The following is a 21,815-nucleotide window of genomic DNA, read 5'->3' on the forward strand; positions in this document are numbered from 1 at the left end:
TTAAGGCCAGACCGGTGCCTTATGCGATCCGCCCAGCCGTCGAAGCAAAGCTGGAAGGTTTGGAATGTTAAGGAGTACTGTCCAAAGTGGACTGGAGTGAGTGGGCCACACCCATCGTTCCTGTAATGAAGAGGCCATTGAGTAATACACCTGGGGAACCAAAGAAAGTTCGCATCTGTGGGGACTTTAAGGTGACAGTGAACCCAGTCCTTCACATAAGAACATAAGAACATAAGAACATAAGAAATAGGAGCAGGAGTAGGCCAATCGGCCCCTCGAGCCTGCTCCACCATTCAATAAGATCATGGCTGATCTGATCCTAACCTCAAATCTTCTATCACTCTGCATCCACCCGAACCCATGTGATCTCCCGGGAGAGGCGAAAAACCAGATAAAGACCCAATGGCCAATTTGGGAGAAAAAAATCTGGGAAATTCCTCTCCGACCCATCTAGGCGATCGAAATTCTTCCAGGAGATCACTCTGTCCCTATATTTTCTACAGTACTTACCTTCTGTAAAGGCGATCTCCACCCCAGCCAGGAACAGGAATAAAACCATCTCCTGAAATCTAACAGAATTAGAACACAGTAGGAGCAGAACAAGGCTACACGGCCCCTGGGCCCGCTCCACTACCCACAGGGCCATGACCATTCCGAACCCAGACTCATGTCCAATTTCCTGCCCGCTCCCCATAACCCTTTATTCCCTTTACTTCTAGGAAACTATCTATTTCTGTTTTAAATTTATTTAATGATGTAGCTTCCACAGCTTTCTGGGGCAGCAAATTCCACAAACCTACCACCCTCTGAGTGAAGAAGTTTCTCCTCATCTCAGTTTTGAATGAGCAGCCCCTTATTTTAAGATTATGCCCCCTAGTTCTAGTTTCACCCATCATTGGGAACATCCTCACCGCATCCACCCGATCAAGCCCCTTCACAATCTTATATGTTTCAATAAGATCGCCTCTCATTCTTCTGAACTCCAATGAGTAGAGTCCCAATCTACTCAACCTCTCCTCATATGACCACCCCCTCATCCCCGGGATTAACCGAGTGAACCTTCTTTGTACTGACTCGAGAGCAAGTATGTCTTTTCTTAAGTATGGACACCAAAACTGTATGCAGTATTCCAGGTGCGGCCTCACCAATACCTTGTACAACTGCAGCAATACCTCCCTGTTTTTATATTCCAACCCCCTAGCAATAAAAGCCAACATTCCATTGGCCTTCTTAATCACTTGCTGCACCTGCATACTAACTTTTTGAGTTTCGTGCACCAGGACCCCCAGATCCCTTTGTACTACAGTACTTTCCAGTTTCTTGCCATTAAGATAATAACTTGCTCTATGATTATTCCTGCCAAAGTGCATAACCTCACACTTTCCAGTATTGTATTCCATCTGCCAAATCTCTGCCCACTTACTTAGCCTGTCTATGTCCCTTTGCAGGTTTTTTATGTCCTCCTCACTCACTACTTTCCCTCCCATCTTTGTATCATCTGCAAACTTTGATATGTTACACTCGGTCCCCTCCTCCAAATCGTTAATATAGATTGTAAAGAGTTGGGGACCCAGCACTGACCCCTGCGGAACACCACTAGTTACTGGTTGCCAATCTGAGAACGAACCATTTATCCCAACTCTCTGCTTTCTGTTAGAGAGCCAATCCTCCACCCACGCCAGAATATTACCCCCAATCCCGTGATTTTTTATCTTGAGCAATAATCTTTTGTGTGGCACCTTGTCAAATGCCTTTTGGAAGTCTAAATACACTACGTCCACTGGTTCCCCTTTATCCACCCTGTATGTTACTTCCTCAAAAAACTCAAGCAAATTTGTTAAACATGACTTCCCCTTCATGAAACCATGCTGAGTTTGCCCTATTAAATTATGTTTATCCAAATGTCCCGTTACTGTCTCCTTAATAATGGACTCTAACATTTTACCAACCACAGATGTTAGGCTAACAGGTCTATAGTTTCCAGCCTTCTGCCTACTACCCTTTTTAAATAAGGGTGTTACATTAGCAGTTTTCCAATCTGCTGGGACCTTTGCTGAGTCCAGTGAGTTTTGGAAAATTATTACCAATGCATCCACAATCCCTACCGCTACTTCCCTCAAGACCCTGGGATGCAAGCCATCAGGTCCAGGGGATTTATCCGCCTTGAGTCCCATTATTTTACCAAGTACCACTTCCTTAGTGATTTTAATCGTATTTAGTTCCTCCCCCCCTAGAGCCCCCTGTTTGTCCAGTGTTGGGATATTCTTAGTGTCCTCTACTGTAAAGACTGATACAAAATAATTGTTCAGTGTTTTTGCCATCTCCATGTTTCCCACCATTAATTTCCCGGTCTCATCCTCTAAGGGACCAACATTTACTTTAGCCACCCTTTTTCTTTTTATATAACTATAGAAACTTTTACTGTCTGTTTTTATATTTTTTGCTAATTTACTTTCATAATCTATCTTCCCTTTCTTAATCAATCTTTTTGTTATTTTTTGCTGTCTTTTAAAGACTTCCCAATCTTCCATCCTCCCACTAGATTTGGCTACCTTATATGCCCTTGTTTTTAGTCGGATACTATCCTTAATTACTTTACTTAGCCACGGATGGCTATCTTTTCTTTTACACCCTTTTTTCCTCAGTGGAATATATTTTTTTTGGAAGTTGTAAAATAACTGCTTAAATGTACACCACTGGTCATGTACCGTCTTACCCTTTAATCTATTTTCCCAGTCCACTCTAATTAATTCCGCTCTCATACCTTCATAGTCTCCTTTATTCAAGCTCAGCACGCTTGTTTGAGATCCAACCTTCTCACCCTCTAATTGAATATGGAACTCAACCATGTTATGGTCACTCATTCCAAGGGGATCCTTTACTAGGACATTTTTAATTAATCCTGTCTCATTACACAGGACCAAATCTAAGGTTGCTTGCCCCCTGGTCGGTTCAGTTACATACTGCTCAAGAAACCCATCCCTAATACACTCAATGAACTCTTCCTCAAGGCTGCTCTGCCCAATTTGATTTGTCCAGTTAATATGATAATTAAAATCCCCCATAATTATAGCTGTTCCCTTATTACAAGCCTCAACTATTTCCTGATTAATACTCCGTCCAACAGAGTTGCAACTGTTCGGAGGCCTATAGACTACACCCACTAGTGTTTTTTTCCCCTTATTATTCCTTACCTCCACCCAAACTGTTTCACTATCCTGCTCCTTTGACCCAATATCATTTCTCTGTATTATAGTGATTCCTTCCTTTATTAACATAGCCACCCCACCTCCTCTCCCTTCCTGCCTGTCCTTCCTGATTGTTAAATAACCTGGTATGTTTAATTCCCAGTCATGGTCACCCTGCAGCCATGTTTCTGTAATGGCCACAAGATCATACCCATATGTCATTATTTGTGCCGTTAACTCATTCATTTTGTTACGAATGCTACGTGCATTCAGATAAAGAACTTTCAAATATGTTTTGTAACACTTAGTTCCTGTTTTTTCCCTTTTTAGTACTTTACTTTTTACTCCATACCTTCTGTCCCTTCCTGACACATTCTGTTTTTTATTTCCCCCACTGCTACCTAAGTCTATGACCTTCTCTGTTGTCATTTCTATTATTTGCTCTCTAGAAACCTCCCCCCCACTAATTAGTTTAAAGCCCTCTCTACAGCCCTAGTTATATGATTCGCCAGGACTCTAGTCCCAGCACTGGCCAAGTGGAGTCCGTCCCAACAGAACAGCTCCCTCCTGTCCCAGTACTGGTGCCAGTGTCCCAAGAAGCAAAACCCATTTCTCCCACACCAGTCTTTGAGCCACGCATTTAACTCTTTAATTTTATTTATCCTAGCCAAATTCGCTCGTGGCTCAGGTAATAACCCAGAGATTATTACCCTTGAGGTTCTGTTTTTTAATTTGACCCCTAGCTGCTCATACTCCTTTAACAGAACCGTCTTCCTTGTCCTATCTACGTCGTTTGTACCAACATGGACCACGACAACTGGATCCTCCCCCTCCCACTGCAAGTTTCTTTCCAGCCCAGAAGAGATGTCCTTAACCCTGGCACCAGGCAGGCAACACAGCCTTCGGGACTCCCGCTCTTGACTGCAGAGAACCCTATCTATCCCCCTAATGATACTATCCCCTACCACTACAACATTTCTTTTTACTCCCTCCACTTGAATGGCCCCCTGTACCACGGTGCTGTGGCCAGGTTGCTCATCCTCCCTGCAGTCCCCGCTCCCGCCCTCACAGGGAGTAAGAACCTCGATCCTGCTGGACAAGAACAAGGGCTGCGTCTCCTTCAACACTACATCCTGGATCCCTGTACCTTCCTCACTCGTAGTCACACCGTCCTGTCCCTGACCACGGACTACATCTGCAGTAATTAACTTCATAGGTGTGACCATCTCCTGAAACATAGAGTCCAGGAACTTCTCCCCCTCCCTGATGTGTCGCAGTGTCCGAAGCTCGGTCTCAAGCTCCATAACATGGAACTTGAGTTCCTCTAGCAGCAAACACTTGTCGCAGATGTAATCACCGTTAGCCTCAATGGGGTTCACCGGCTCCCACATCTCGCAACAGTAACACATCACCTGCTCCATTCTATATAATTAATTAAATTTCTTATTATTAGTTATGAAGACCCTGCCCGGATATATATGATAATATCACACCACTATTCAATAGGACTTACCAACTTAAAGGTATGAAAGAGAAGAGAAGGAAGAAAACCAACCAACCAGCTGATCACCAACCTCCTCCTTGAATACTGTCTGTGGAGCCTGTTTGGTTGACTCGTCTCGCTGCTCCGCCTCCACAGTGCTGTCTAAGCCTGGGAGTGGGGAATAAAACAGAGCAAAAAACACACCCTCACCTCCCACTTATCCGAACTCTCCCACTTAGCAAAACTCCAGCAGCACTCAATGCACAAAGCACTCCGTGCACCACACTAGCCCCTCCCCTTTTATACCTGGATTCTACTTCCTGTTTAAACTGCCCAAGAGTTTAAAAAACCCTTAAAAAATTAAACTTACTTCAAATAATTGACTTCTTAACACACTAAAATTCACAAAATACACTTAAATGATTTTTCTCCCACTTAGCAAAACTCCAGCAGCACTCAATGCACAAAGCACTCACACGGTACAATATCCGCTTCCGCGGATTGAAGATATTTTCGCATCGCTATCTGGAGGTAAACGCTTCACTAAGATTGATCTGGCCCAGGCGTACCTGCAAATGGAGGTAGAAGAAGCCTCGAAACAGTACCTCACGATCAACACTCATAAAGGTCTCTACCAATACAACTGGCTAGTGTTCGGGGTAGCATCAGCTCCGGCTATTTGGCAAAGGGCAATGGATCAAGTCCGGCAAGTGATTCCAGGGACCCAGTGTTATTTGGACAACATCCTGGTCACGGACGAAAATGACAGTGCTCACCTTGCCAACCTGGAGCAGGTGCTCACTAGATTGAAGGAATATGGGCTCCGAGCAAATCGCCACAAATGCGAGTTTTTCCAGAAGCAGATCTCGTATTGTGGCCACGTTATTGATGAAGAGGGGTTACATAAGTCCCCTGAAAAGATTGAGGCAGTAGTCAAGGCTCCAGCACCGGAAAATGTGTCACAACTGAGGTCGTTCCTCGGGCTGGTGAACTACTACCATAAGTTCTCGCCGAATTTGTCTACAGTACTACACCCACTGAACAGCCTACTGCAAACGGGGGTACCATGGAAGTGGAATGATGAATGTAAACGAGCTTTCCAGAAGTGCAAAGAATTGATCACATCAAAAGAGGTGTTGGCTCATTTCAGCCCAGCACTACCCATTCAGTTGGCGTGTGATGCATCACCCTATGGCATTGGAGCGGGGCTGTCGCACAAGTTCCCGGACGGCTCGAAGAGGCCGGTAGCCTTTGCGTCTAGGTCACTAACCTCAGCCGAGCGGAACTATGCCCAGATTGACAGGGAGGCCCTCAGCCTAGTGTGGGGAGTGAAGAAGTTCAACCACTATCTGCACGGGCAGAAGTTCACCTTGCTGACGGACCACCAACCACTTGTCTCCATCTTTAATCCAAAGAAGGGCGTGCCGGTGATGACTGCGCAACGGCTACAAAGATGGTCGCTTTTTCTAGGGGCGAACCAATATGAAATCGAGTATAAGGGCAGGAAACATCATGGAAACGCTGATGGGCTATCATGCCTGCCACTGCCTACTGCGGAGGAAGCACCAGCAGTGGACCCTGTCGAAATATTCCATTCGACTATAATTGAACGCTTGCCAGTAACTAACGCTGATATAGAGAAGGAGACCCAAAATGACCCGACACTGTCTCGGGTATATGACTTGACGGTGAAGGAATGGCCAACACATGGCGACTAACTGTTGCCAGCATTCTCATCCAGAAGAGAACAGCTGTCAGTATGCCAGGGGACCTTGATGTGTGGATCCCGAGTGGTAATTCCACCCAAGTTAAGGGAGAGAGAGCTCAATGAGCTTCACGAAGGCCATCTGGGAGGGGTGAAAATGAAAAGCCTTGCTGGGGCTTATGTGTGGTGGCCGGGGATCGATCAGCAAATCGAGGACCTGACAAAGAGCTGCTCAGGATGCCAGAAGGTCCAAAATGCACTACCACATGCCCCTCTACACCCATGGGAGTGGCCCTCATCTCCATGGCAACGGGTGCATATTGATTTTGCTGGTCCATTCATGGACTCAATGTTTCTAATAGCCGTGGATGCGTACTCGAAATGGCCTGAGTTGATCAAAATGTCGTCCACCACCACAGAGAAAACTATTGCAGTCCTACGGACCATATTTGCCAGGAACGGCTTGCCAGAGCAGATTTGCTCTGATAACGGACCACAGTTTGTGTCCGAAGAGTTTCGAAGATTCATGAAAAGGAATGGGGTAAGGCATTACACATCTGCCCCGTATCATCCAGCCCCAAATGGATTGGCTGAGAGGTTCGTACAAACCTTTAAAAAAGCAGTAAGGGCCATGTGCGATGATGACATTCCACTGCAGCATAAGGTGGACAATTTCCTGTTAGCCTACAGAAATGCGACACATGCAGTCACCAACCAGACCCCGGCCATGATGTTCTTTAACTGCAGGTTGAGATCTCGTCTGGATTTGCTCAGACCAAATGTACGAAGAGATGTTGAGAATAAGCAATTCCAGCACATCAATGAGAAGCCGACAAGGAGCTTCAATGTAGGGCAACCAGTCTTGGCCTGCGACTACCGAACAGAGAAATGGCAACTAGGAACGATATGCACACGGCAGGGGCCAGTAATGTACACAGTGGATGTTGGGGAGAACATTGTGAGACGCCATGTCGACCAGATCCTAGTGTCACAGGAACGAGTCAACCCCATGTCTCGCGCACCTGGTGATGAACCTGACATACAGGTAGCATCTACCTCGGAAACAGTAGCATCGGAAGCTGATGAGCCAACTGACGACATGGGGCCTCCGCACCAAGAACAAGACACTCAGGAAAGGCGCTATCCAGAAAGGATCAGGAAGCCGCCCCAAAGACTGAATTTATAAATGGACTATTTTCAGTTAATGTGCATGTTAAAAGTGTTAATTGTTAAATGAATGTTATGGTAATGTCAATCTAAAAGGGGAGGAATTGTAGTGTATGTACCTTTAAGGGGAGAACTACTTTTCACCGCTCCTGTATACTGTAGTACCGGCAGTGACCACACCTGTATATAAACCCTGAGTAGGGATCTGTACATTTAGTTTTACAGTAACCCTCATCCAGTAAATACCTGTTGATTGTTCCTGCAGTCTCGTGTCTAGTTATTGAAGGACACACAACATCAAAAATACACGGATCCAACAGTTATGGGTTCAAGTCCCGTCCCAGAGACTTGAGAATAAGATCCAGGCCGACACTCCTAGTGCAGTGCTGAGGGAGTGCTGTCTTTCAGATGAGACATTAAACCTGCCCTCTCAGGTGGACATAAATCATCCCATGGCACTATTTCAAGAAGAGCAGGGGAGTTCTCCCCTGTGTCTTGCCCAGCATTTATCCCTGAACCAGCTAAACCTGATAAAACACATAATCTGATTGATTATTTCATTGCTGTTTGTGGGAGCTTGCTGTGTGCAAATTGACTGTCTACATTACAACAGTGACTACAATTAAAAAGAACTTCATTGACTGTAAAGCGCTTTGGGACGTCCTGAGGTCGTGAAAGGTGCTGTGTAAATGCAAGTCTTTCTTTCCCGTTGTTAAGTCTGTGTGTCCCAGTTATGCTTATTATAAATCACTGGACACAGACAACAAGAATAACTTTAACAGGTCTTTACTATTCGGAGGTCAGGGCTGAACTGCCCAGCAAATCACTACACAACGTTTAGATACCGGTGTGGTCACCACCGGTATTACAGTATACAGCAGCCAAGAGAAAGTAGTACATCTCTTAAGGTAGTTCTCTTAAGGTGGAACAGGTTACATACCCCACACCCGTTATATTTGCAAGTTTTTAACAGACGCCTCTTGTTTCTGGGTTCTTTTGATAATGAACAGCATGTTTACACACTAGACTGACTCACAACCTTCTACCAGGAGAGTGCTCAGAAGGTTAGGGATGTTATCATGGAAACATTTTGACAATACTGTCTTCACAGAGTTGCTGATGTAGAAGTAAACATTCGCAAGATAATAGAAGCAATTTGGTATTATCGTGCAAATACATTCCATCTTTTACAATAGATCCACTTTGTGTCTTGTGAGGGTGGAGTTCAGTCAGAAAGTGTTCATAGAGCATGCAAATTGGAACATAGAAACATAGAAACATAGAAGATAGGAGCAGGAGCAGGCCATTCGGCCCCTCGAGCCTGCTCCGCCATTCAATGAGATCATGGCTGATCATCCAAATTCAGTACCCTGTCCCTGCCTTTTCCCCATATCCCTTGATCCCTTTAGCCTTAAGAAATATATCCAACTCCTTCTTGAATATATTTAATGAATTGGTCTGCACTGCCTTCTGTGGTAGAGAATTCCACAGGTTCACCACTCTCTGGGTGAAGAAATTCCTCCTCATCTCTGTCCTAAATGGCTTACCTCTTATCCTTAGACTGTGACCCCTAGTTCTGGACTCCCCGGCCATTGGGAACATCCTTCCTGCATCTAGTCTGTCTAGTCCTGTTAGAATTTTATAAGTTTCAATGAGATCCTCTCTCATTCTTCTAAACTCCAGTGAGTATAAGCCCAATCGACCCAATCTCTCCTCATATATCATTCCTGCCATCCCACGTATCAGTTTGGTGAATCTTCGCTGCAATCCCTCCATGGCAAGAACATCCTTCCTCAGATAAGGTGACCAAAACTGCACACAATACTCAAGGTGTGGTCTCACCAAGGCCATGTACAACTGCAGCACGACATCCTTGTTCCTGTACTCGAACCCTCTCGCTACGAAGGCCAGCATGCCATTTGCCTTCTTAACCGCCTGCTGCACCTGCATGCTTACCTTCAGCGACTGGTGCACAAGGACACCCAGGTCTCGTTGCACTTTCCCTTCTCCCAATCTATTGCCATTCAGATAATAATGTGCCTTCCTGTTTTTGCCACCAAAGTGGATAACCTCGCATTTATCCACATTATACTGCATCTGCCATGCTTCTGCCCAATCACCCAACCTGTCCAAATCATACTGGAGTTTCTCGGCATCCTCCTCACAGCACACACGCCCACCCAGCTTTGTGTCGTCTGCAAACTTGGAGATATTACATCTAGTTCCCTCGTCTAGATCATTTATATATATTGTGAATGGCTGGTGTCCTAGGACCGATCCCTGCGCTACCCCACTAGTCACTGCCTGCCACTCGGAAAAAGACCCGTTTATTCCAACTCTTTGCTTCCTGTCTGCCAACCAGTTCTTTATCCAAGTCAGTACCTTGCACCCAAACGCCCATTAAAGGCAAGTGATGGAGTATACAGGTTTCGCAATAGATTATAGCTGTTTAAAAAGAACATGTTTTCTATCTTTTACATTAACATAAAGGACATCATTACCAACTCCAACAGAGGTCAGCAGCTGGCCCATTCCACTAATGACCCAGCAAACTGATTCAAGGACACACGTTTTTGCAGCGTTGCTGAAGATGTGACATTTCAATATCGGTAAACGTGAGGTGGTGCATGATGTTAGGATTAATAAGGTGGCCACATATTCCTCGGAAAATAAGGGCTGGATTTTCATTGAAGAGGCGTGTAGGAGGCAGGACTACAACTTTCGGGGTTGTAGTCTCGCCTCCATTGAGTTCTGGCCAACCCATGCAATTGTGACTTGATTCACCTTGTTGATCCCGCCCAGTGGGCTCAGCAGGCCAATTAGGGGCCACCCGGCAACAGGTGACGTCACAGATTGAAATTTCATCTGTCAAGACCTTTTGACAGATGAAATATCAGCGTTTCACAGCTGCTTGAAGCTGTCAAACACTGACAATCTGTACTCCAAATTAATTCCTTCCTCTCAGGATGATTTAGAGATCTCCCCGGAACAGAAAGCTGAATGCTGGAACTTTTGACAGCTGGCAGCCATTCTGCTTTCTGTGCCGGTGAGATGAGGGATTCCTGAGACCTGAAGGAAGGGAGGCTGTAAAGGTATGTAAAGGTACGTAAAACTTCTTTAAACACTTTACACACACCAAACACACTTACTGTAGTGTATGTGCCTTTAAGTCAGAACTACTTTTTACAGCTCCTGTATACTGTAGTACCGGCAGTGACCACACCGGTATATAAGCTTTGCGCATGCCTCTGTACCCCAGTCTAGAGATTACCCTCCTCCAGTAAAGACCTGTTATTTGTTAATGTACAGCATCCGTGTGATTATTTATCCACTGAACAACGGATCTAACAGTGGCGACGAGTGTCGATTCGAATCTACCAGCAACATAAAAGAAAAAAAAATAGTCGAGGCCAGGAACACGGGCGTCGACCACGAGCAACCGCCCAGCAGTCAGGCAGAGATCCAACTTCGCTGAGGAGGCTGTGGAGAGCCGGGCTTGGTTCCCCAGCCACAACGAGCAGTAAGAGACCGACGGCAGGTCCAGAGCAGACCCTTCCCGAGCAGCGGCGGCTGGAGCCGACCGACGGCAGTGAGAGAGCCGAGGAGCGTCGACGGGGTAAGAAAGATGGTGAAGAGCGCAGGGCGCAGCCAGGGGTTGAACACTGAGTGGCGTCGAGGAAAAATAAAGCAACCGGAGAGAGAGAGGGTAAGAAACAGTCGGGTTCTAGACTGAGCGGCGTCGAAAAATATCAAAAGAAGAACGCGCAGAGCACAGCCAGGGATCACGGGCTGATCAGGGTCTGCGGGGCGAAGCAAGGGGAGATGCCATTGAGCCGCGGAGAAGAAGGAAGAGCGCGGGAGGTGCCATTGAGCCGCGGAGAAGCAGGGAGAGCGCGGGAGACACCATTGAGCCGCGGAGAAGCAGGGCGAGCGCGGGAAGGAAGGAAAGCGCGGGAGACGCCATTTTGTGCCAGCGGAGAAGAAGTGGAAGCGCGGGAGGCACCATTGGTGATAGGTAACGCACAACCAAGGATGCCGAAGAGTGGCAGTATCTCTATGTTCGACAATGAAGTCGAAGATTGGGCAACATATGGGGAACATATTGAGGTGTACTGCAGGGCGAATGAAGTGCCAGCTGCTAATAAAGCACTGGTTCTGTTAAATTCCATGGGTGCAAAAACTTATGGGTTACTGCGAAATCTAATAACCCCAGAGAAGCCGGTAAACAAGAATTTTGAAAGCATAGTAGAAACCCTACAGGACCACTTAAACCCCACACCGCTGCTGATAGCAGAACGATTTAAGTTCCATAAAAGGAACCAACACAAAGACGAAAGCAATGCTGAGTACCTAACGGAACTGCGCAAGCTATCGAAATACTGCCAGTTTGGAGCAGGACTAGCAGGCACGTTAAGGGACAAGTTTGTGTGTGGGCTACAAAGTGAAGGAACCCAGAAACGGCTTCTATCAGAAAAGGACGTTACGCTGGACAAAGCTTTCAGTATGGCAGTATCACACAAAGCAGCCGCAAGGGGCACTGCAGAGATACAATGGAGACCGCAAGAATATGGCACCAACGAAATGACCTATGGAACAGGGAAGTGCTATCACTGCGGCAGAACAACACATGACCAGAAAGATTGTTGGTTCAAGGACCAAGTGTGCAGACAGTGTGGGAAAGCAGGACACATAGCAAGAGTCTGCAGGTCTGGGAAGAAAACCAACAGTAAGAAATCTCCACAGGAGAAGTACAAAAAGGTACACCAGGTGATGGACAGTGGTTCAGACGAACAGAAAAGTGACACAGACTCCGGAAGCAAGGAGCTGGGTTGTCTGAAACTACATAATGTAACCGAAATGGAGGATCACCAGACTATCTGGGTTACACTCAAGATAGACGGAGTCCAAGTGGAAATGGAATTGGACACAGGGTCAGCTCTAACAGTCATAAATCAAAGAGACTACAAGCAGCTATTTTCACACGCACCCTTGAAAGCTACAGAGATTGTCCTGAAGACGTATACGGGGCAAAAAGTCTACCCCAAAGGAAAAATAAGGGTGAAAGTGACATATAAAGGCTAGGAAATACCTAAAATGGATATATATGTATTGCCAAATGGAGGACCACCACTGCTAGGACGTGAATGGATCCGGAAGATACTATTAGATTGGCATTCCATACAGGCACTGAAGGTTGAGGCCAAAAAGGATGACGATGTCACACCTGGCCGACTGTCAAAAATGCTAACTGATGCAAAAGAAGTGTTCCAGGAGGGACTAGGAACACTAAAACGAGTAACAGCAGCAATTTAAATAGAGGAAAATGCAAGCCCAAAGTTTCTGAAGGCCAGACCAGTGCCTTATGCGATCAGACCAGCTGTTGAAGCAGAGCTGGAAGGGTTGGAACGTTCAGGAGTACTGTCCAAAGTGGACTGGAGCGAGTGGGCTACACCCATCGTTCCTGTAATGAAGAGGTCGTTGAGTAATACACCTGGGGAACCAAAGACGGTCCGCATCTGTGGGGATTTTAAGGTGACAGTGAACCCAGTCCTTCACACGGTGCAATATCCGCTTCCACGTATTGAGGATATTTTCGCCTCGCTATCTGGTGGTAAACGCTTCACCAAAATTGATCTAGCCCAGGCGTACTTGCAAATGGAGGTAGAAGAAGCTTCGAAACATTGCCTTACAATCAACACTCATAAAGGTCTCTATCAATACAACCGGCTGGTGTTTGGAGTAGCCTCGGCTCCGGCTATCTGGCAAAGGGCGATGGATCAGGTCCTGCAAGGGATTCCAGGGACCCAGTGTTATTTGGACGACATCTTGGTCACGGGCGAAAATGACGGTGATCACCTCGTTAACTTGGAGAAGGTGCTCACCAGATTAAAGGAGTATGGGCTACGAGCTAATCGCCACAAGTGCGAGTTTTTCCAGAAACCAATCTCGTATTGTGGCCACGTCATTGATGAAGAGGGGTTACATAAGTCCCCTGACAAGATTGAGGCAGTAGTCAAGGCTCCAGCACCGGAAAATGTGTCACAACTGAGGTCGTTCCTCGGGCTGGTAAACTATTACCACAAGTTCTTACCAAATTTGTCGACGGTATTACACCCGCTGAACACCCTACTGCAAACAGGGGTACCATGGAAGTGGGCTGACAAACGTAGACGAGCTTTCCAGAAGTGTAAAGAATTGATCACATCAAAAGAGGTGTTGGCCCATTTCAACCCAGCACTACCAATTCGTTTGGCATGTGATGCATCACCCTACGGCATTGGAGCGGTGCTGTCGAACAAATTCCCAGACGGGTTGGAGAGGCCAGCAGCCTTTACGTCTCGTTCACTCACCTCAGCCGAGCGCAACTACGCCCAGATTGATAGGGAGGCCCTCAGCCTAGTATGGGGAGTAAAAAAATTCAACCACTATCTGCATGGGCAGAAGTTCACCTTGCTGACTGACCACCAACCACTTGTCTCCATCTTTAATCCTAAGAAGGGCGTGCCAGTAATGACTGCACAGTGGTTACAAAGATGGTCCCTGTTTCTAGGGGAGAATCAATATGAAATAGAATATAAAGGCACGAAACAGCATGGGAACGCTGATGGGCTGTCGCGCCTGCCACTGCCTACTGTGGAGGAAGCACCAGCAGTGGACCCTATCGAGATATTTTATTCGTCGATAATTGAACGATTGCCAGTAACAAATGCGGATATAGAGAAGGAGACCCGCAATGATCCGACGCTGTCACGGGTATATGAATTGACGGTGAGGGGATGGCCAACACATGGCGACTCACTGTTGCCAGCATTCTCATCCAGAAGAGAACAGCTGTCAGTATGCCAGGGGACAGTGATGTGTGGATCCAGAGTGGTGATTCCACCCAGGTTATGGGAGAGTATGCTAAATGAGCCACATGAAGGTCATCTGGGGGGAGTGAAAATGAAAAGCCTCGCTAGGGCTTATGTGTGGTGGCCAGGAATCGATCAACAAATCGAAGACCTTACTAAGAGCTGCTTAGGATGCCAGAAGGTCCAAAATGCACCACCACATGCCCCTCTACACCCATGGGAGTGGCCCTCCTCTCCATGGCAACGGGTGCACATTGATTTCGCTGGTCCATTCATGGACTCAATGTTCTTAATAGCAGTGGATGTTCATTCAAAGTGGCCTGAGGTGATAAAGATGTCTTCAACCACTACAGAGAAAACAATTGCAGTCCTACGGACCATATTTGCCAGAAACGGTTTGCCAGAGCAGATCTGCTCTGATAATGGACCACAGTTTGTGTCCGACGAGTTGCAAAAATTCATGAAAAGGAATGGGGTAAGGCATTACACATCCGTCCTGTAGTGTATGTAACCTGTACCACCTTAAGAGGCTACCTTAAGGTGATGGACTACTTTCTGATGGCTCCTGTATATTGTAGTACCGGTGGTGACCACACCGGTATATAAACCCTGTGGAGCAAAGTGTATTTCAGTTCAGCCCTGACCCTCAGTTACTAAAGACCTGTTTAAGTATTCTGTTGTCTGTGTCCAGTTATTCAGCATAACTACATTTGAACGCACAGGCTCAACAGTGGCGACGAGTCTGATCGTACCTAGCGGCAGTTTTGCATCCAAGGAAGCTTCGTCCTCAGAACGGGCGTCGAAAAGGGGCATCTGCCCTCAACATCCTGCTGAGCACTGCATCGCACGGGAGGCCATCGCGAACTCCGGTTGGTTTGCTGGCCACGAAGTCCACCATCAGCAACAGGCAGTGATCATCCCTTCTACGACAGCGGCGGGTAAGCCCGATCGAGCGGCACGGAGGGGAAGTAGGCCGAGTTGTCAGTGGGAGAAGGGGAGGGAAAACGAAGAAAAGGGCGGAGAACATGACCGCAGCCAGTGTCAGGGGCCGGACTGCAATCGGGGCAGAGACGCGCAGCAGCCAGAAAAGCGTTGATGTCCACGAGGACCGCGGGAGCGGCGGGGAACAAGAGCAGCAGCGTGGGGGAAATAAAGGACCGCTGGGAGGCGAGAACGGCAACAGCGCGGTAATCGCCATTTTAGTCGGCGGGGGAAGAAGACAAGCACGGGAAAAGCCGCCAAGCGTGGGAAGCCGCCATTTTGAAAAATAAAATATAATAAAGGAAACTCAACAAGGATGCCAAAAACGGGTAACATCACTGCTTTTGATAGCAATGTGGAAGATTGGGCCACTTATGTGGAACGCGTTGAAGTTTACTGTACAGCGAATGAGGTACCGGTGGATAAGAAAGCACTAACCCTATTAAACTCGATGGGTGCGAAGACGTCCGGGTTATTAAGGCACCTTGTAACACCAGATAAACCGGTAGGAAAGAGTTTCGCGGATATTGTTACTATCCTGCAAGAGCATTTAAACCCCACGCCGCTGCTGATAGCGGAACGATTTAAATTTTACAAAAGAATTCAGCTTAAAGAGGAAAGCAACGCTGAATTCTTAATCGAACTGCGCAAGTTATCAAAGTACTGTCAGTTCTGTACAGGACTAGCAAACGCTCTGAGAGATAAGTTTGTGTGTGGGCTACTAAAGGAAGGAACCCAGAAGCGACTGCTAGAGGAAAAGGATCTTACGCTGGACAAAGCTTTCAGCATTTCAGCATCGCACGAGGCAGCAGCACGAGGCACTGCAGAAATGCAGCAAAGGCCATCGGAATTCAGCACCAATGAAATGGCATTGGGCGCAGTAAAGTGCTATCGTTGCGGAAGGACAACGCATGACCAGAACCAGTGCTGGTTCAAAGATAAAGAATGCAGGCAATGTGGCAAACTTGGTCACATAGCGAGAGTATGCCGGTCAGGAAAGAAGACCAGCAACAAAAAGTCGCCGCAGAAGTACAAAAAGGTACACAAGGTGACAGAGAACAGTTCGGATGAACAGAAGACGGATTCAGACTCCAGCAGTAAGGAACTGGGTTGTCTAAAAATACATAATGTGGGTAACACAGCAGACCACCAAACTATCTGGGTCATGCTTCGGATAGCAGGAGTCCAAGTGAAGATGGAATTGGACACTGGATTGGCATTGACGGTCATGAATAAGCAAGATTACAAAAGGTTATTCTCACACATTCCCCTGAGGGATACGGAGATTGTATTGAAAACATACACGGGGCAAAGAGTATACCCCATCGGAAAGATAAAGGTAAAGGTGGTCTACAATGGTAAAGAAAGTCAGGGAATGGACTTGTATGTGTTACCTGAGGGAGGTCCGCCACTACTGGGACGTGAATGGATCCGGAGAATAAATGTGGACTGGCATTCCTTACAAGCACTAACTGTAGATTCCTGTAAAGAGGACGACGTCAAACCTAAACAACTGTCCAAAATATTGGACGATGCTAAGGAGGTGTTCCAACAGGGACTGGGAACACTGAAAGGAATTACGGCAAACATCAAGGTTGAAGAACATGCAAACCCAAAATTTTTCAAAGCCAGACCGGTACCTTATGCGATACGACCTGCTGTGGAAGCAGAGCTGGAAGGGCTAGAACATTCAGGAGTACTGTCAAAGGTGGACTGGAGTGAATGGGCCACACCCATTGTTCCCGTCATGAAGCGTTCGTTGAGCAACAAGCCGGGGGAACCTGGGAAGGTTCGCATCTGTGGTGATTTCAAGATCACTGTTAATCCGGTTCTTCACACGGTGCAATATCCGCTTCCGCGGATTGAGGATACCTTCGCTTCGCTGTCTGGCGGGAAACACTTCACCAATATAGACCTGGCGCAGGCGTACCTACAGATGGAAGTTGATGAAGCGTCACGCCAGTATCTCACGATCAACACACATAAGGGCTTATATCGGTATAATAGACTGGTTTTTGGAGTGGCATCGGCTCCAGTGATTTGGCAAAGGGCCATGGAGCAGGTATTGCAGGGAATTCCAGGCACACAATGCTACCTGGATGACATTCTGATTACAGGAAATGATGATAAGGAACACCTCGCGAATTTGGAGCAGGTGCTCTCCAGATTGAAAGAATGTGGACTCAGAGTTAATCGCCAGAAATGTGAGTTCTTTCAGAAGCGAATCTCGTACTGCGGCCACGTCATTGACCAGGAGGGGCTTCATAAGTCACCTGACAAGATCGAAGCTGTTGTGAAAGCTCCCGCTCCGGAAAATGTATCCCAGTTGAGGTCGTTCCTTGGGTTGATTAACTATTACCACAAGTTTCTTCCAAATTTATCCACGGTGTTACACCCGCTGAACACTCTTTTACAAATGGGAGTACCATGGAAGTGGAGCGAGGACTGTAAGCGGGCTTTTCAAAAAAGCAAGGCACTGATCACCTCTAAGGAAGTGTTGGCTCACTTTAACCCAACGCTGCCTATTCGTTTAGCTTGTGATGCTTCTCCATATGGTATCGGGGCAGTGCTCTCACATAAGTTGCCAAATGGCTTGGAAAGGCCAGTCGCATTCGCATCCAGATCATTGACCTCCGCAGAGCGCAGCTATGCTCAGATAGATAGGGAGGCTCTCAGCCTCGTGAGGGGAGTTAAGAAATTTAACCATTACCTGCAAGGCCAAAAGTTTACGCTGCTGACAGATCACCAGCCGTTGGTTTCCATTTTTAACCCTAAGAAGGGTGTTCCAGTTATGACGGCTCAGAGGCTTCAGAGATGGTCCCTTTTCCTAGGGGCACATCAATATGATATCGAATTCAAAGGTACAAAGCAACATGGTAATGCTGATGGGCTGTCGCGCCTGCCACTACCTACAGTGGAAGAGGCACCGGCAGTTGACCCTGTCGAGATATTTCACTCGACCATCATCGAATGCTTACCAGTCACCAATGCGAGTATTGAGAGAGAGACCCGAAACGACCCGACACTGTCTCGGGTCTACGATTTGACAGTGAAGGGATGGCCAGCACATGGCGAACCACTGTTACCTGCATTCTCAGCCAGACGAGAACAGCTGTCCGTCTGTCAAGGAACATTGATGTATGGAACAAGGGTGATTATTCCTCCTAAATTAAGGGAGAGAGTTCTGAAGGAACTGCATGAAGGTCATCTGGGGGGAGTCAAGATGAAAGGCCTTGCTAGGGCTTATGTGTGGTGGCCAGGTATCGACAAACAAATAGAGGATCTGACTAAAAGCTGCTCAGGGTGCCAAAAAGTTCAAAACGCACCTCCAATTGCACCGCTGCATCCGTGGGAATGGCCTTCAACCCCATGGCAACGTGTGCATATCGACTTTGCAGGTCCATTCATGGATTCCATGTTTTTGATAGCGGTAGATGCACATTCTAAATGGTCAGAAGTGATTAAGATGTCGACCACTACCTCTGAAAATACGATCGCAGTTCTAAGAACCATATTTGCAAGGAATGGGTTGCCGGAACAAATATGTTCAGACAACGGACCACAGTTCGTGTCAGAAGAATTCCAGAAATTCATGAAAAAGAATGGGGTGAAACACTATGGGCTAGATTTTCAGTTGCTTGCGCCAGCAGTTAGCGCCTTAAGAGAAGTGATTTTCGGGCGCTATGCGTGTAGCGCCTGGGCGCAGCGCAGTTTGCGCCCCGCCCCAAATTAAGTTGCCCGTTAGCGCCGGCGCAAAGTTTAGCGGCCGCCCGGATGCGCGCGCAGAAAATGACGTCACATCCTCGTGCAACGCCCTTTGGCCGCCCCGAATCCAAACTTCAGTCGGACCGCCCCATTGTGCGGCTGGCGTCCAGAGCGTTTGTAAAATGGAACGCAACACACCCTGGGGAGCGCAAATTAAAGCGCACTCGTACAAAAGGCACTCTGCATGTGTTGTGTGGAAGTAAGCAGTGTGTTGTTGTGAACGGTCTATTTATGTTTCCGGGCACCAATCATTCCTCCTCCTCCTCCTCCTCCTCCTCCTCCTCCTCCTCCTCCTCCTCCTCCTCCTCCTCCTCCTCCTCCTCCTCCTCCTCCCGTTTCCCCCCAGACTGCATTTGAAAAAAATACATGCACCCTTCCCCTTTAAGAGCTCACTGGCACCAGAGTGTCTGCCGTGCGCTGCGCCCGAGCTCGGGTGTTGCGCTCTCCACCGCCGGCTTAGCGCCTAAAGATACTAGTGGAACGCCTCTTTTAGCGCTCCACCAACCTCTTAGGGCGAAGCCACTGAATTTCCGGCAACGGGGCGCTACTTTGGGGCGGGCGATAACTTCGGGCGGGCGCTAAGCTTAGCGCCCCAAAACTGTCTATACTGAAAATCTAGCCCTATATATCTGCCCCATATCATCCGGCTACCAATGGGTTGGCCGAGAGATTTGTACAAACGTTCAAAAAGGCGATAAAGTCCATGAGCGAAGACCATATTCCACTACAACACAAGGTGGACAATTTCCTGATGGCATATCGAAACGCCACGCATGCAGTGACAAATCAAAACCCTGCTATAATGTTCTATAACAGGAGGTTGTGGTCCCGGTTGGATTTGTTAAAACCCAATGTGCGTAGGGAAGTCGAAAACAAGCAATTCCAGCACGTAAATAACAAGGCCACTCGGAGTTTCGAAATAGGACAACCAGTGTTGGCCTGGGACTATAGGAATGATAAATGGCAATCCGGAACAATTCGTGCCCGACAAGGACCCTTGATGTACACGGTAGACGTTGGTGAGAACGTAATACAACGTCACGCTGACCAACTTGTGGAATCGAGAACAAGGGTCGACCCCATGTCTACGGCAGAGACACCAGTTGAAGAAGTTATTGAGCCTGTAGCATCTACCTCAGACTCGAACGTACATGATGATGTTCAATCCATAAGAGATCAAAAGGATGAGTCACCCCAGCAACGAGAACCAGAGACCCCTGAAAGGCGTTATCCGGGCCGGATCAGGAGGCCTCCTCAGAGACTGAATCTTTGAACAGTTTTGTATGAACGTTGTATATATGTTATCCATGTTATGTTTAAATTGGGGTGTACACTGTTAAGCTAAAAGGGGAGGAATTGTAGTGTATGTAACCTGTACCACCTTAAGAGGCTACCTTAAGGTGATGGACTACTTTCTGATGGCTCCTGTATATTGTAGTACCGGTGGTGACCACACCGGTATATAAACCCTGTGGAGCAAAGTGTATTTCAGTTCAGCCCTGACCCTCAGTTACTAAAGACCTGTTTAAGTATTCTGTTGTCTGTGTCCAGTTATTCAGCATAACTGTAGTGTATGTACCCATCTACCTTTAAGAGAACTATTGTATGTAACCGTTCACCTTTAAGAGAACTATTTTAGGTGTGGCACTACTTTGTTTGGCTTCTGTATACGGTAATACCGACGGTGACCACACCAGTATATAAGTGTTGTGTCAGGATTTATTGGGCAGATTCGCCCTGACCTTCGAATAGTAAAGTCCTGTTTTAAGTTACTCTGGTAGTCTGTGTATTAATTAACTAAACAACCCACAGACTTTACAGTGGCGACGAGTCCGATCGTACCCTGCGGCAACAATACTTCCGAAGCAGTTAACGAGCGTCGAGAAGAGGCAACCGCCCTCGTCGTTCTGCTGGGAGAAAACTCGAGGCTGCAGAACTAGAAAGGAGGAAGAATTTAGAGACAAAGACTTCCATCAGCAACAGGCACTGACTGTCCCTTCTGCCACGGTGAGGAGTGAGCCAATCAGCACGAGAAGCAAGGCGGCCACGGTGACTGTGAGTAAGGGAAAGTAAAAAGAATAACCGGAGGATAAGGGCGGTGCACTCGACCACGGTCGAGGGGGAAAGGAGCCGGACAGAAGTCGGGTCCAGAGGCGCTGAGACTGGGGCAGCGTGGAGCAAGGAAGCCGCGGTACAGACAGGCTGAGGGACGCAACGGCGTCGTGAGACAGCTAGACCGCGACCGTCGAAAAAGGCCGGGCAGCGACCGAAGCCACGAAGCGCTGCGACCGGGAACGTAGGCGCGGGAAGAGATAAACTCAGCCGCAGCCGGGGAGGGAAGCACCGGACTGCGAGAGGGCTGGGAGGCGCGATTGGGAGCCGAGCGAGCGGGAGAGGCAGAGCCGACCAAGGGAGACTGAGCGAAAGCCAGTCCAGCAGCTGAAACTGTTCTCCGTCAACGGGGTGTACCCAGCGCCGGTAGAGCCGAGCGAGCGGGAGAGAGACAGAGCACGAGCAAGGGGAACTGAGCGAGACCCAGCCCAGCGGCAGAAACTGTTCGCCGTCAACGGGGTGTACCCAGCGCCGGTTGCCCTGCCGAGAAAAGGGAAAGCACTGAAGCCGACGCGCTGGCTGTGAACCTGAAAGCCAGCGGCCGTCACCCGTGGGGAAAGTGT

Source organism: Somniosus microcephalus, chromosome 1 (assembly GCF_052327205.1).
Source record: "Somniosus microcephalus isolate GS21.2 chromosome 1, FLI_Smic_1.0, whole genome shotgun sequence".
NCBI lineage: Eukaryota > Metazoa > Chordata > Chondrichthyes > Squaliformes > Somniosidae > Somniosus > Somniosus microcephalus.